Source organism: Sceloporus occidentalis, unplaced genomic scaffold (assembly GCF_023333645.1).
Source record: "Sceloporus occidentalis isolate IW3139 unplaced genomic scaffold, rSceOcc1.0.p SCAF_41, whole genome shotgun sequence".
In the NCBI taxonomy this organism is placed as follows: Eukaryota; Metazoa; Chordata; class Lepidosauria; order Squamata; family Phrynosomatidae; genus Sceloporus; species Sceloporus occidentalis.
The window spans coordinates 6,088,071-6,101,926 of record NW_028317021.1 but is presented as its reverse complement, the minus strand read 5'-3'; the positions used below and the strand labels follow the sequence as shown (position 1 = coordinate 6,101,926).

General features: G+C 45.4%; 1 protein-coding gene across 11 annotated transcripts in view; it reads left to right on the top strand.

The window, feature by feature from the left end:
- Positions 1–1,401: 1,401 nt before the first annotated feature.
- CLIP1 (CAP-Gly domain containing linker protein 1) overlaps positions 1,402–13,856 on the top strand; it is a 93,184-nt gene continuing 80,729 nt past the window's right edge. For 3 of the 11 annotated variants that reach the window (XM_089489695.1, XM_089489694.1, XM_089489693.1), the window contains exon 1: positions 1,403–1,661. The gene's annotated coding sequence lies outside the window, so the exon portion shown is untranslated. Of the gene's footprint in view, positions 1,662–13,856 lie in introns of all 11 variants that reach the window. The other 8 variants (XM_089489699.1, XM_089489700.1, XM_089489698.1 and 5 more) reach the window with 5 other exon arrangements.

Genomic DNA, 13,856 nt, shown 5'->3' with positions numbered 1-13,856 from the left:
GGCGCCTTCTGAATATAGCACCTGGCATGCCCTGGCAGTCTCCCTTCCAAGCCCTCACCAGGCCTGACCTTGCTTAGCTTCTGAGAACTGACAGGATCAGCTGCCATCAGGATTTTAAAGCTAATGTTGCATTTCCACTTTTGTGTCTGTTAAATAAGTGTACTAAATTATATTGTGAGCCTACGCCTTGTGAGGCGGGAAATAAAATGTATTCTTCTTATTACTATTAATACAGGAGAATGACAAATGCAGTGAGTCACCGGCCTCCATTTTGTCAAGCTGTGTCTGCCAGTGGAGCTTTGCAAGCTTGCACCCCGTTTTGTGCAGTTTGGCGTGTGGATTTTGGATGTCAGGGTACTTTGCCCGATGGCCAAGAAGACTACCCCAGGGATATGTTAAATGTGTGATATATAGAAGGTTTCTGGCTCGCTTCTTCAGCTTCAGGGGAACTTAAAAATGGTGAATTATAAGGAACCGTGACAGGAACCCACATGATGCCTCTCTGTAGCGGCAGATAAGGGCTGAAACTTAAGAAATGGAAGCGGCCAAGGCTGGCGTGAAGGCATGTGCAGAGAGTCTTAACTCAGGTCCAAAAAACACAGCAGAAATTATTGTTTGACATTATTGAACTGCCCTGGCTCAGTGCCGGGGAATCCTGGGAATTGTAGTGGATGGTGGCACCTCAGCTCTCTGACAGAGAAGGCTCACAAAACGATAGTTCTCAGAATTCCCTTGCATTGAAGCGGTCTCAAACTGGATTGTTTCTGCAGCGGGTTTTGGACCACGGTGCGGAAAAAAACACCCCTGGTTCGGTGCTGCTTTAACTGCCCTGGCTCCATGCCGGGGGATTCTGGGGGTTGTAGTTTTGCTGCGGCACCCGAGGCCTCTGACAGAGAAGGCTCCAATGTCCCTCACAACATTGAAAGTGACCGAGGCTGTGGAAATAATCACTTTAACTGTCCTGGGGGATTCTGGGGGTTGTAGTTTGGCGAGGCCTTTCGCCTTCCCTGTCGGAGGGCTCTGGTGCCACAGCAAACTACAACCCCCAGAATCCCACAGCATGTGGAGTTCCCTAGCATGGAGCCAGGGTAGTGAAATGGTGTGGAACTGGGTTATTTTTGCACTGCTGAGGCTGGCTCCAGGCTGTGGAATTCTGGGAGTTGGAGTTTGTTGTGGGCCCCGAGCGGAGCGGAGCTCCGCTCGGGGCCCCACAACAAACTCCAACTCCCAGAATTCCACAGCCTGGAGCCAGGGCAGTTGAAGCGACACCAAAGCGGGTTAATTTTCCAGTGTGGACGCAGCCTGAAGTCGCCATTCGAACAGGGCTGTTAAAGGAACGGGGGGTGAAGTGTCGAATGAGCCAGGCTTAGAAGGCCTCTCTGTGAGGAAACGTGAGGGAAGGCGGCGGCGGCGGCGGGGGCCTAGTAGCCGGGAGCCGGCTTCGGGGCCGGGCCTGCTGCAGTCGTCTCCGCCTCTCGCGGGGCCTGGGCTGCTCCTCCGACGGAGGCGGCTTGGCTGCTGCCTTTTCCCGCCCCTTGAAAGCCGGGGAGGGCGGAGGAGGAGAGAGGGAAGGAGGCGCCGCCGCTGAGGCCGCGAATGAAGGGGGAAGAAGGAAGGCGAGAGGCGGCGGCGGCGGCGGCTCTGAGGGAAAGCCGAGGCCGGTGAGGCGAAAGGGGGACTAGGCCGCTGGCTTTGGTGGTTTTCGCTCCCGAGGGCGAGGCAAGAGGAGGCTCGGGTTGCCCTTTGGAGGCGCCTGAGGGGAGCCTCGAGGGCGCCAACGGCCCAGAGGAGGACCGTTGGGGCCGTTGAGGGGGGCTGAGAAGGGGGCTCGCGCTTGAAGCGGAGGAGAAAGGCCCGGAATTGTTGGGGAGCAGGCAGGCGGGGTTGGGCTGCCTTCGGCCCCGGCTTCTTCTCCCACGTGGAGCCCGAGCCCCTTGTTCCCTCCGCGAGCGAGCAACCTGGGAGGCTGGAGCCGTTCCCTTCAGGGCTCCAGGTGCGGGGCTCCAGAGGGCCCTTTTCGGGGAGCCAGCATGGGGGCCTGTCAAGGACCATTGAGGCCGGGGAAAGGGCTCTTTGTCAGGGAGAAGCCCGCATCCCCCTCTTCCTTAGAGGCGGAGAATATGGCTCAAAGGAGCCGTGCCTTTCGGGGCGAAGCAAGCTCTCTTTTCCCCTTTGCCTCTTGTCAGGAGCTGAATGGAAACCCTCCCTAGACGAGTCTCTCTTTTGAAAGCCACACTTCAAGGGAGAAAGGGATTTTAGCATCCCAAACACACCCTGCAGAAATCGTCCCCTTTGAGGCCGCTTTAGCTGCCCTGCCTCAATGCTAAGGAATCCTGGGAACTGTCCTCTTGGCAGACATTCAGCTTTCTCGCTCAGAGAGCGCTCTGAAGCCACCGTCAACTACAATTCCCAGGATTCCGTACTGGATGGTGGCCCCAGAGTCCCTCTGACAGAGAAGGCTCCGTGGCTCGCAGTTCCACTACAGTTCCCAGCATGCCCTAGCATTAAGCCAGGGCAGTTGAAAGGGTCTCAGGTTCAAAACACCCCACAGAAGTCATCCAGATTGACACTTGCTTGAACTGCCCTGGCTCAGGGCTAGGGAATCCTGGGAACTGTAGTGTCTGGCAGCCATGGAGCCTTCTCTGTCAGAGAGCTCTGGAGCCACAATCAACTACAGTTCCCAGCATTCCCCAGCCCTGAGCCAAGGCAGTTCAAGCAGTCTCGAAATGGATGATTTCCACAGGGGGTTTGGGCCCTAGGCTACTTTGAGAAGCTTGGCTGAGTAGACTTTGTTTGGGGCTGGTAGTTTTCTGTGTCTGTATGGACTGCAGTTGGGAGTCTCTCTTCTTTAAACTGAAAGATCCTTGGGTGAAGGTTTGAGTAAGTATGCGGACTCAGGGGGGGTGGAAGCTGGGTTTTGTGGGCTCTAAAACAACCCAGTTTTAAAGGTAGAGGCTTAGGTCAAGTCACAATCTCTCGTTCTCCCTGGGTAGCTTGAAATGGCCATGCCATACAGTACATATACTCAACTATAAGTCGACCTCATGTATAAGTCAGGGGAAGAATTATGGATATTGATATGACTTGTGGGACATCAAGGGTAACACTTAGGGACATGCAGGAAAGGCTCTAAATGATGAAGCAAAGGAAAACAAGGCTAAAGAACCTCCAGTATTCTGGCAAGCCGAACCGTTTTGGCTCACGCTAAGGCTGGATGGAAAAGACAGTAGAGGAAGGTCAGTGCTTCCAGAACAGATTGCCCTCTTGCCTTTCACCAGGGGATGGTTCCCTTTTTAATCAGTTAAAGTACAGTATTTACATTGATCTGCGGAGAAGTTGACCTAGGTTTTGGGGGTCAATTTTTGGACTTAAATTGCTAGACTTATACATGAGTACATACAGTATTCCTTTGCCAGTTCACTCGATTCTTCATGGACTGAAGGGGATGTACCTGTGGAGCGGTCGCAGGTGAGAGTGATGGACTTGATGGGCTCCGCTCTGGGGCCACCACACACTACAGTTCTCAGAATTCCATAGCACTGAGTACAGTGTCAAAACCGTGTGGATGCAGCCCAAGTCACACAGACTGGGCTAAATCTTCTCTGCTCTTTCCTCGGGTGACAGTTGCAGGTTTAAACTGGGCTGCGCTCCTTCCCTTCCTGCCTGCCTGCCTGCCTCCGACCAAAAGGCAGACCACTGAAGCAGACCAGAGACTGTGACCTGTTTGCCTGAGACTGAAGTACCCTGCGGCGACGGTGAGCACACAAAAGGTGCCTTTTGCCTTGGCTCGCCTCCCGACACAAAAGCACTTGTAGGCTGACAGGCAGGCAGGGCCATTTGAACTGGGTGGAGAGACGCAGCCAGCAACTGGTGTGCAATCTGCTGCATGACATCAGTGGCGGGGTGGGAGCACCATTGGCCCGAGGGAGCCGAATCAATGGCTACTTCCTGCCACGAGTGTGAAAAGAGGAGCAGTGTCCTGGGAGAGCCGCGGAGGACCTTTGCGGCTTGATCCGGGACCAGATCCCAAATTGTGAGCATATTTTCTCGGCTGCCAAAAAACCCAGTCTCCTTAGAATGCTGAACTACACTCACATTGTTCTCAGAGAATGTGTATTTGTTAGCAGCGACCAATTCTTCAACTGTTAGCGTCACTTTAGCCTATCTTTTTCTTCTTGGACATGTGTGTGTGTGTGTTTATGTTTAAAAGGCAGACATGTCACTGTTAATGTACAGCGAGGGTGGGCAGCTGGATGCAATTGTCCTATTTGCTTCGAGTGCACATTCAGTCAAATAGCAGTTATATGTATCTGGCATTTTAAACTGTGACTAAAAATTAGGAGACTAAAAAGCTACTTCCTCACTCTTGCATGCTATAAGTAAGTTTCTTTGTGTTGCCATACAGCCTGGTGATGCGTTTTGTACGCGGGGACAACGTTGAAGGTAAAGTTCAGAAACACAGGTTGCAAGGTAGGCTTTTGGGAGAGGGCATCTTCATACCATTGTGGTATTTTCAAATGTGGCCTGCTTCATCTAAATCGAGATTTTAGGGACTAGCGAGAGAAGCATACCCTATAGTATATAAATGCTGGCAAAAAGCTTGTGTTCTGCCATTTTGAAGATGCATAGTTATTAAAGAGGTGAGTTGATTGTAATGCTGGAGAATGACTGTGTGACAACAAATGTGAGAGAAAGAGTGTGGTACACTGGGCGGACTGTGCTTTATTCCTGACACAGATTGACTAGCATTGTAGATTATGTGGAACAAGAAATACATTGAATAGTGTCTCTGATATTTCTCTTAATAATGTAGTGTTTTAATCTTTGCAAGTATTTGACTGCTGTCATGTCCCTGGCTGCGTATGTCTGGCAGAGCTGTAGCATACTTGTCAGTAGACAAACAGGAGGGGGAACTTGGGGCTTCACTTTTCCAAAATGGCTTTCCTCTCCTACTGTGGGAAGGTTGGCCTTGTTTTATTAACATTACACTTTATCTTATAAAGTAATGCTAAAATGGCTGCCCATGCAGTTTGTAAAAAGTGCTGCTACTTTCCCTAGCAGCATTGCGTGTGTCATAGGTTTTCATTTATAAAAACAAAGGAGGATCACATTTGGTCTCCATGGGAGGAAGGGGATTTCAGATCTGTTATTCAAAGCTAAAGTGTGGAAATAAGGGGATAAATGAGATTGTGGTGCTGTAGAATAAGGGACCAGTGCCAGTTGAGCCAGTCTCCTGATCCAGGCATGCTTTTGTCTGGCTGTTTAAGGTTTGAATATCTTGCTTATAATTGACAATTCTAATTTATATTTTGTTAGGTTAGTCCAGCAAGCTTTCTTCAGTTGTCTGACTGGAGAAATATCCGTCTAAACAAAATAATTACACAGTCTTCTCAGGTATTGAGTTAATGTAACCATTGGCCTTGCAGGCTTTGTGTTTTGTATATAATGAATGTAACCAGAGCATTTAGGTGAGAAAGGTTCACTTCTGTACTGTTTCTCACTCCAATCTACTCAGAGCAAACCCTGGGTCATGAGAGCTTGCATAAATCCTTAATCTGGCGACTACACCTGCATAAAGGCCAGGTCTGTAAATAAAACTAAGCCCCTGGTTTTGTGCTGAGTGACGTTGTTTTGGGCTTGGATGGATGGATCTTTTAGAAAAAATCTTTAGGAACTTTTAGGCTGGGCACGGACACACAGTTTAACTTCTGAGCACCGTACACAGAGTTACAGTCCCCACCCATCTACTAATGTTGGTAAGATACTGTGTTTCCCAACATGTGGTAATACCGGTCTTGTAATGCTTGTTGAAATCATTCTGGTGCATGACAGGAAGGTGGGAATGGCATTCCTGTTTCATGATTCAAATCCTTGCCTTTCTTGTAGACGGTCCTTCAAACAAGAAGAGTGTCCCTTGAGTCATATGTCTGCCCAAGGACAGGCTGGCTTAAGTTTTGTGTGGTATGCTTCTTACTAGAATCCCTGTGGCCAAGAACATATTCAAAATTTACAAAGCAGTAGGGCCTAGGGATTGAGAGACTCGGGATTATCTGCACAATAAAGACAGAAGTAATCTGCGGCAGGTGACTAGGTTTATGTTCTTCCAGAAGAACCTTGGAAGTGCCTTGCTGGACCACACACGGTAAGGCCCCCCTGGTCCAACAACATGCTTTGCAGGACCCATGGCAACAAACAGGTGCTAAGGGATCCACTAGTGGGCCATGCGCTCCATTTCCACCTATCCCATTTTAGGAGGAGTTCTTGTAGAAGATTTTGAATCCTTTACCAAAACATTGGGAAGAGGCCAAAAATGCAACCTTCGCACTTTCTCCTGAACAGACATTGAAGGACGTAAGAGCAGTTGTGTATAAACAAGGCTCTAGGTGGGAGAAAGGCATTTGCTGGCACTATTTGCTTCTACATAGTTTACTTCAGGTTTTCTTTTGGGCTTTTATTGCAAGGGGTGATCTAGCAAAAAAGAGAGTTTGACATATAAGCCACGAAATGTCAAAATGTCTAGTCTTCAGTTGAAGCGTGCCTGTGTTGAACAGTTTGTCTCCTCTCATGCTGTTCCTTGCCATCCTCCTTGGGAATGGCTGAGCAAAAAGCATTACCTGTGCTCCCTATGTCAGTAAGCGTGTGGTGGGGGTTTTCACCGTCTTTCTCTTTCGTTTCCTTGTTTATCCTGCTTAAAAGGCCAGGGTTAAATGTTCCTCTTTGTTGTCAGTTTTAAGATGCAAGTCTTCCAGCGGCTGGGAATTGGCTGAAGGGTGTTGTGCGACTCATGAAAACCACCTTTGTTTATACCCTTGACATTCCTGTGGGGAATATTTCCTAAATCTTTGGGAATGGTATGGGGTTAACATGTTTCCAGCTGCCTCTGCTGGAGGGTTTTAGATAGATAGATAGATAGATAGATAGATAGATAGATTTAAATGAAGTGTGTGTTTGTAGCCTATTGATGATGATCGCAGTTGCTGGAGGAATTAACCATGACTTACCCACCCTAAACTATCTTGTTAGCAGTTTCTTGGGAACCTGCTGGATTCTTCCCCCTGGTTCCACATAGGTTGCAGTGCCCAGGGCTTGGATGTAGAGCAGAAGGAAAACTGGAGGGCCCTAGAACACTGGCTCGCTACATTTTCTTCTTCTTCCGATGTCCTTTTTAGTGCCTTTAAGTTCTACTTAGTTGCTTGCTCTGCTTTTTGAGTGGTTTACAACATGTTCTGAACACTTCCATAACCCTGTACAGGGATGTTAAATGGGAAACAAAAATTAGAGAGGTAAAGGGAGTTTGAAGATTGCCAAAGAGTTAGAGAATGTTCCCTTTTACTCTTCCAGGGTAGTGTTTCTTTAGGTACGGGGAGGCAGGGATTTCCCCCTAGTCTGCCAAGGACTGGCACTGTATTTGTGCCCAATGGCCCCTTGTTTCCTCCATTTGTGGAACCTCTCTAGGGACTAGCAGCTGATGGCTTGTGGGGCAGCACCAATCCATGAACTGAGTAGGATTGTTCTAGAGGACCAATTCTTCCCTATAGCTAACTCTTTGAAAAACTTAGTTCTTTAGTTTTATGGGGATAGGAATAGGAAACTAAAGATTTGCCCTAACAAATGGAGCATACTCTTAAAACTAGCAAGAAGGCAACTCTAGGACTCTCTGGAAATTGGCTGGGTATTCTGTCATGGTGTCTTCCAAAGGGGTAGCCGTGTTAGCCAGTGGCAGAAGAAACCAGACGCTTGTAGCACCTGGAAAGGCTATCGTACATTTGATGAGGTAGGCTAGCTTCAAAGCTCACTTCATGATACATTTGATGAAGTAAGCATACCTCAGAAGCTTACTCCATAACACATTTGCATAATGCACCCTTTAAAGCGTTTTTGTTTTTATACTGTCTTGCCAGTGTCAAAAATGTGTAGCATTAAGGCTGTACTACTTATTGTGTAGCATCTCTGTTACAGTAACTGCAAAAGTCAAGAAACAGAGAAGTGGAAATATAGAAACTGAGAACATGACTATCTAAGGGCAAGTCAGGGAAAACTGAAGTGTCTGTATCAAAACACTGGGTGAAGGCATGTAGAGCCAGTGAGAAATGTGTGCCCCGTCTTCGAAAGGCACTCCTGTCAAACCAGTCAGTCACTTTGTTCGTACTCTGCCTCATAATGCTCATTCACAGTTGTTTGTGGAGGCTTAAGGATATTCCAAATGCTACATTATGATACAATATTATTTATTTGTTTTATATTCCACCTTTCTCCTGATATGGGACCCAAGGCAACGTACAACAAATGAAAACCAAGTACAGCTAAAATCTTCTTGATAAATGGTTAAAACAATTATGTTAAAAGCACAAAACAAGAGCAGTTTAAAACACATTTAAACCACATGGTAGCGTATAATTTGTACTTCTAGTCTGTTTTTGGAATTCCTCTGCAAACAGTTGTATGATCTTCACAGCTGATGCTGACACTGACAGTTCTGATGGGAAAAGACAAAACCTTAATGTTTGATAGGTATAGTAAGGGAGACATTCTACTAGCTTAAAATATTGATCAAGCTGGCTCATATTTTTTCACATTTTAAAATTTATTTATTTCAGTGTACAAATGGATTGGGGCTTTTTTTGTCTGTGACAGTGCTGCCAAAGTCCACCCTTCTGTTTATAAAGTGCTCCTGGAGAAGGCAAGTTCTTTAGACGCAAGCTGTATTTTGCAGGCTTGCCTGTTAACAGCAGGCTCAGACTACAGCTATCTATAGAAGTTGATGAGTGAAGTTAAACTGCTCATGTATTTGGGTTTTTTTTTTTGTGTGTGTGCATAGCCTGTTTGTTTTGCTGTTGAAGAATGTGTGGTAGCCAGCTAGGTTTTGCCTGAAGGAAGAGCTGTTATCATAGTCTTGTTGCTGTGGATACAGTTGGAATAAATTTACATGCTGCTATACTTAGGAAAAGGGCTCAAATCTTAATGTGAGGATTAGAGGAAGCTGTTTTATATCATGTCAGGGGTTTTGTCCATTTATCCCAATCTTATGTACCCTGACTGGCAGCAGCTCTCCAGGGGCTCAAGGAGGGAGGTTTTCTTGTTACCTGTTACCTAATTCTTGTAACTGGAGACGCCAAGGATTAAATGCTATATGTAAAATCGGTCTATTCCCCCACTTCTTCTTCCTTGAGTATTTGGTGTAGGAGCCAGCATGGTGGTGTGGTTTGAGCGTTGAACTACGACTCTGGAGACCAGGGTTCGAATCCCCACTTGGCCATGTAAACCCACCGGGTGGCCTTGGGCAAGTCACGCTCTCTCAGCCTCAGGGGATGCCAATGGCAAACCTCCTCTAAAGAAACCTGCCAAGAAAGCCCTATGATTGGTGCACCTTAGGGTCACCACGAGTTGGAAATGACATCTCCTCTTCCCTGCCCTCCTACTCCTGCAAAATAAATAATACAAAGACCATTGGATATAATGCAGTGGTGGACTTAAAGAAGCAGTGTGCCAAAGATAAAGGTGGTTTGGGCATTGATCAGCCGCTTAGGAAGTTCTGAGTAAGAGTGTTGTCATAATTAGAACATTTGAATTGGTAGCAGGTCTTGCTATCAGTTTAACCCTATGGTACAGATTGGGTGTCTTTGGGTGTGATTCTCAGCTTTTCATTCTGTAACATAGGCATAACAGGAATTAGGCACCATTAAGCCAAAGTGCATGTCAATATGTTTATCTCTAGACTCTTGAGAGGCTGCCTTATATCAGCTGAGAGTATTTTTCAATCTACCAGTGTTGTCTGCTATGACTAGCAGTAGCTGCTCAGTGTTTTAGGGTCTCTTCCTTCCTTCCTTCCTTTATTTATTTATTTATTTATTTATTTTTAGTGTTTAATGTTGTTATTAACCAATGGCACGTTGATACATTCAGGCCGACTGCAGTTCAGAAACAAGGCTCAGCAAAGTCAGAAAGCTTTATTCAGATAACTGGGGTTGAGCACAACATAACGCTGTTGTCAAGACTGAAGCATTTTTGGTTACCTAGTATATTAAAGGCCTTTAACACCACACTCCTCCACAAACCGTTTCATTCCCAGGACTGCCCCTTCTTTCCTCTCCTTCCCAAGCATTCCCACGGAACTGACCTTGATAGCTCACAGCACAGTGTTTTTCGTCTCTGCATCTGCTCATTAACCAGCTCCAAGGAAGATAGACAATCTTTCCACCCAGCATCACCAATAGTGTAGCCCATCCCATCATCCAGTATTACAAAGCATGTACAGATCATATGGCTAGCAAGCATGGCAGGAACTATGGTCCTGACTGCCTTCCAGACTCAGGGTTGTGGCTTCCTTGACTGAGTCTACCCACCTGTAACGTCATCTTCCTCTTTTCCTACTGCCTTCTATCTTGCCAAGCGTTGTTGTTTTTTCTAGTGAGTTATATCTTCTCATGATACGACCAAAGTGCAGCTATCATAATGTAGGCATCTTGGTTTCTAGGGGGAGTTCAGGCTTGATTTGCTCTGGGACCCATTTATTTGTCTTTTTTGCAGACCAGGGTATCCTCAGAACTTTCATCCAGCATCACATTTCAAATGAACTGATTCTCACCCTGTATATAGAAACTGGAAATACAATGACGTGGACAATCCTGACTGGTATTTCATTATACCAGTTATAAGGTGGCATCTCTGGTTCTCCATCCATCAAGTGATGCACAGATCTCCTCAATTGAGTTGGTTTATATTGTGAGGCTGACCTCAGTCGTCTTATGGAACTATCAAATGAGAGTGCTTCCTACTCATTCCCCTCAGTGAGTTTGAGCAAAAACAAAGCTTTGGAATGAATGAGTCATTTGTTTCATTGGCGCTTGCACAGGAGAAATTCTTGGTGGATTGTGCCCATACTTCACCTCTACTCTTTCGTAGTCTGCAGTGCATATGAATGGGCTATTGTTCTGTACACAGTACTCTGGAGGAAAAAGTCAAAATGTTTTGTATAGGACTTTGCATATGTTTTTCAGAAGTGCATTTTAAGGAGTTTGACATAGACTATGTAGGGATTAAAATGCACTGCTTTTTTACATGTCAGCTGTACCAAAAAGTAGTTCTTATCAAAATAGGCTGAGTATGGGCTGTTTTACTCTGTGGTTTAGTCTGCTCAGAATTTCCTTTCTAGGCAAACAGGCTTGAGTAATTTTAAAGTATGACGCTTTTCCATCCTGCCCCCACTTCTTATTTTTAAATGTTCCATGTAAATTCTAAACTGTGGCTCATCTAATGAGCTACAATTTTAGCAGGAGTTTTCCTACTTCTGGATAATGGCAAAAGCTGTTCAGTAAATTGAAATCATCACTTCCTCGCTGACATGCTGAATAGCTGTAGTATTGTCATCCTGTCAGGTGTAAAGATGGCCTCTTATTCTGTCAGCTGGTATGACGGAAGAGTTCTGGAAAAGGTGAGGTCTTATCTTCTCACCTGGCTTGGTTTGTATCTTTGCTCAGTGGTAAAGCCTATGCTTTGCATACAGATAGTAGGGTCTCCAGTACCCTATTGTTAAAGGGATCTCTGGTGGCAAGGCCAGGAAGACCATCTGACTGAGGCCTTGGATAGTTGCTGCTCCATCAGATAGTACTGAGTGAGGTGCACCATTGATCAGCCTATGCAGCTGCATTTGTTCATACGTTAAGATGAATGCAGTGCGTATTGCAAGATCTTCAGGCAACATGGGTACTGTCAAGCCTTGCTGTACCTAGTTTATTTTCTGGGCTGGTTGCATGTAGTTTGTATAGCTGGTTTTCATTTCAGAAATTTTAGGAACAAAGAGGGGGGATCAATATTCCAGGGTTATTGGAATTATTCTCAAAGGGGTAAAGCCAAGCTCTTGATCATCAGGTAGTCCTTATGCTGGCGAAATGTCAGAAAGAAACTCTGTTAGAACATGGCCACATAGCCCGAAAAACCCACAAAAAACTATAGGTAGTCCTTAATTTTTAAAAATACTCTTTTCAAAAATGATGTTTTTAATACTAGCTTTATTAGTAGCAGCATCAGCAGCAACAGTTTTCTACATTGTGCAGGCTGTCATGTGCAATTCACAGGAAATGTCAGCATGTCTCAAAGCTGTTAGCTATGTATTGTGCAAAATGTACTGCCTTTCTTCTTCCACCCAGTATTCTCCAAAAACGTCACCGTCATGGAATGCTTTCCACCTTCAGTTACTCTGTCAAGAAATCCCTGCACATTGGCCACAGGACTCCTGCGAGTTGCAGGGGATTTCAAGACACATCAAAGGAGGCAGTTTCATTTTTCAGGGGTGCTGGTCAGGCCAGAACATCCTGCATGTTCATCCTAGAACATGTTCATGACTTCTTGGAGCTATGCAGTGCAGGAAAGATGAGCATTGGTAACTGGACTGCAGAATCCCCAGGCGCCCTGAAACACAGAAGAAGACCCTCTTTTAGATTTAAGTACTGTATGTAGCCGTATATCAATGATGGACAAGGTTGGGAAATATTTGTGGTCCCATATCTGATTACGTTGTTTTCAATGTCCTGCAATATAAAAACATTGGGTAGCTATTGCATTCATCTATATAACTCAGGAATAGTTATTTGTCTGATAACTTTTTAATCTTTTATTTTTAATTGCTCTTCTGTCAGCCTAGTTACATGACAATCACTCGCATACGTATGAATGTAAAAATTGTTAAGTGTGACAACTTTAAAGGTTACTAAGTTTTTCTTCCATGATATTGGGTGGGATGAGGAACCTTTTGCACTCTAAATGTTCTGGACTACAACTCCCACAGTTCTTTACCTGGCTGGAGCTGATGGGAGTTGTAGGCCAAAACATCTGCAGAACCAGAAGTTTCCCATCCTTGATCTTCATAGTCTTGCTTGATGAAGAAGTTTTGTCTGCATTGAGGAGTGAAAAGGGAACAGAAAGGGGGAGGGCATGACTTAGAAAGGAAGGAAATGAGATGCTGTTTCATCATTTTAAGAGCACAATAGACTGGGAAAATCCAGTTAAACCTGACATATAGGAGAGACTAACTCAGGAACATCCTGGGAGTCAGTCTCTCCTGTATATCACATATTATTTTAAGAATCATAGGTGTTGACAGTTAAATTGGGGGAATTATTCAGACCCTGAGGAGAAATCATTCAGTACTAGGGATAGGCCTCCTAAACATTCTGCAGAGAGCAAGCTTTCTAGACAGCAGGCAAGGCAATAGCTTTTTCCAAACTTAGGATATGCCCATAAGTTGTGAAGATGGCTCTAAAGTTGACTTATTGAATGTTTCTTCCTTAACAGTCTGGTGAATGAATCTGTGGTACAAGCATAGAAGGTTGCTTGTGGCTTGGCTTCAGGCCTCTTTTGAAGAAAACAAATGACACAGCAGATACATAACCCCTGATTGCAGGGAACAGTATTAATATATGAATGAGCATCCAAAGCCAAGAAATACAATATTAGCACATCTGAGCTTCTTTTCTGCTGCAGCACTGTCAGCTTTTCTGCAGTTGTGCAAAAGCAAATTTAACTGTACTTTGGGCGAAAATGTTGTTGGTAGTTGGGAATTTTTGGTGATGCAACGCTTGCTAGTGCTGCAGGAAAACCTGGTCCCTACAGCAAATAGAGTCGAGTCCCTATTCATTTACAAAGAAGCAAGAAAAAGAAGTAACTTAGTAAAAAAAAAAGGCATTTTTGACTGATCACCCACTTGTCATCCTTTGGTGGGAAGAAGGATTCCTTGCTCTAGCAAGTAGGAAATTAGAATCTTAAATGTGCTACGTATGTTGTCCATTTGTCCCTCCTTTCTTGCATGGTCATTAAACAAACCAAGAATGGTTTGTTAAGCGTATCATCTAAACCAGGCA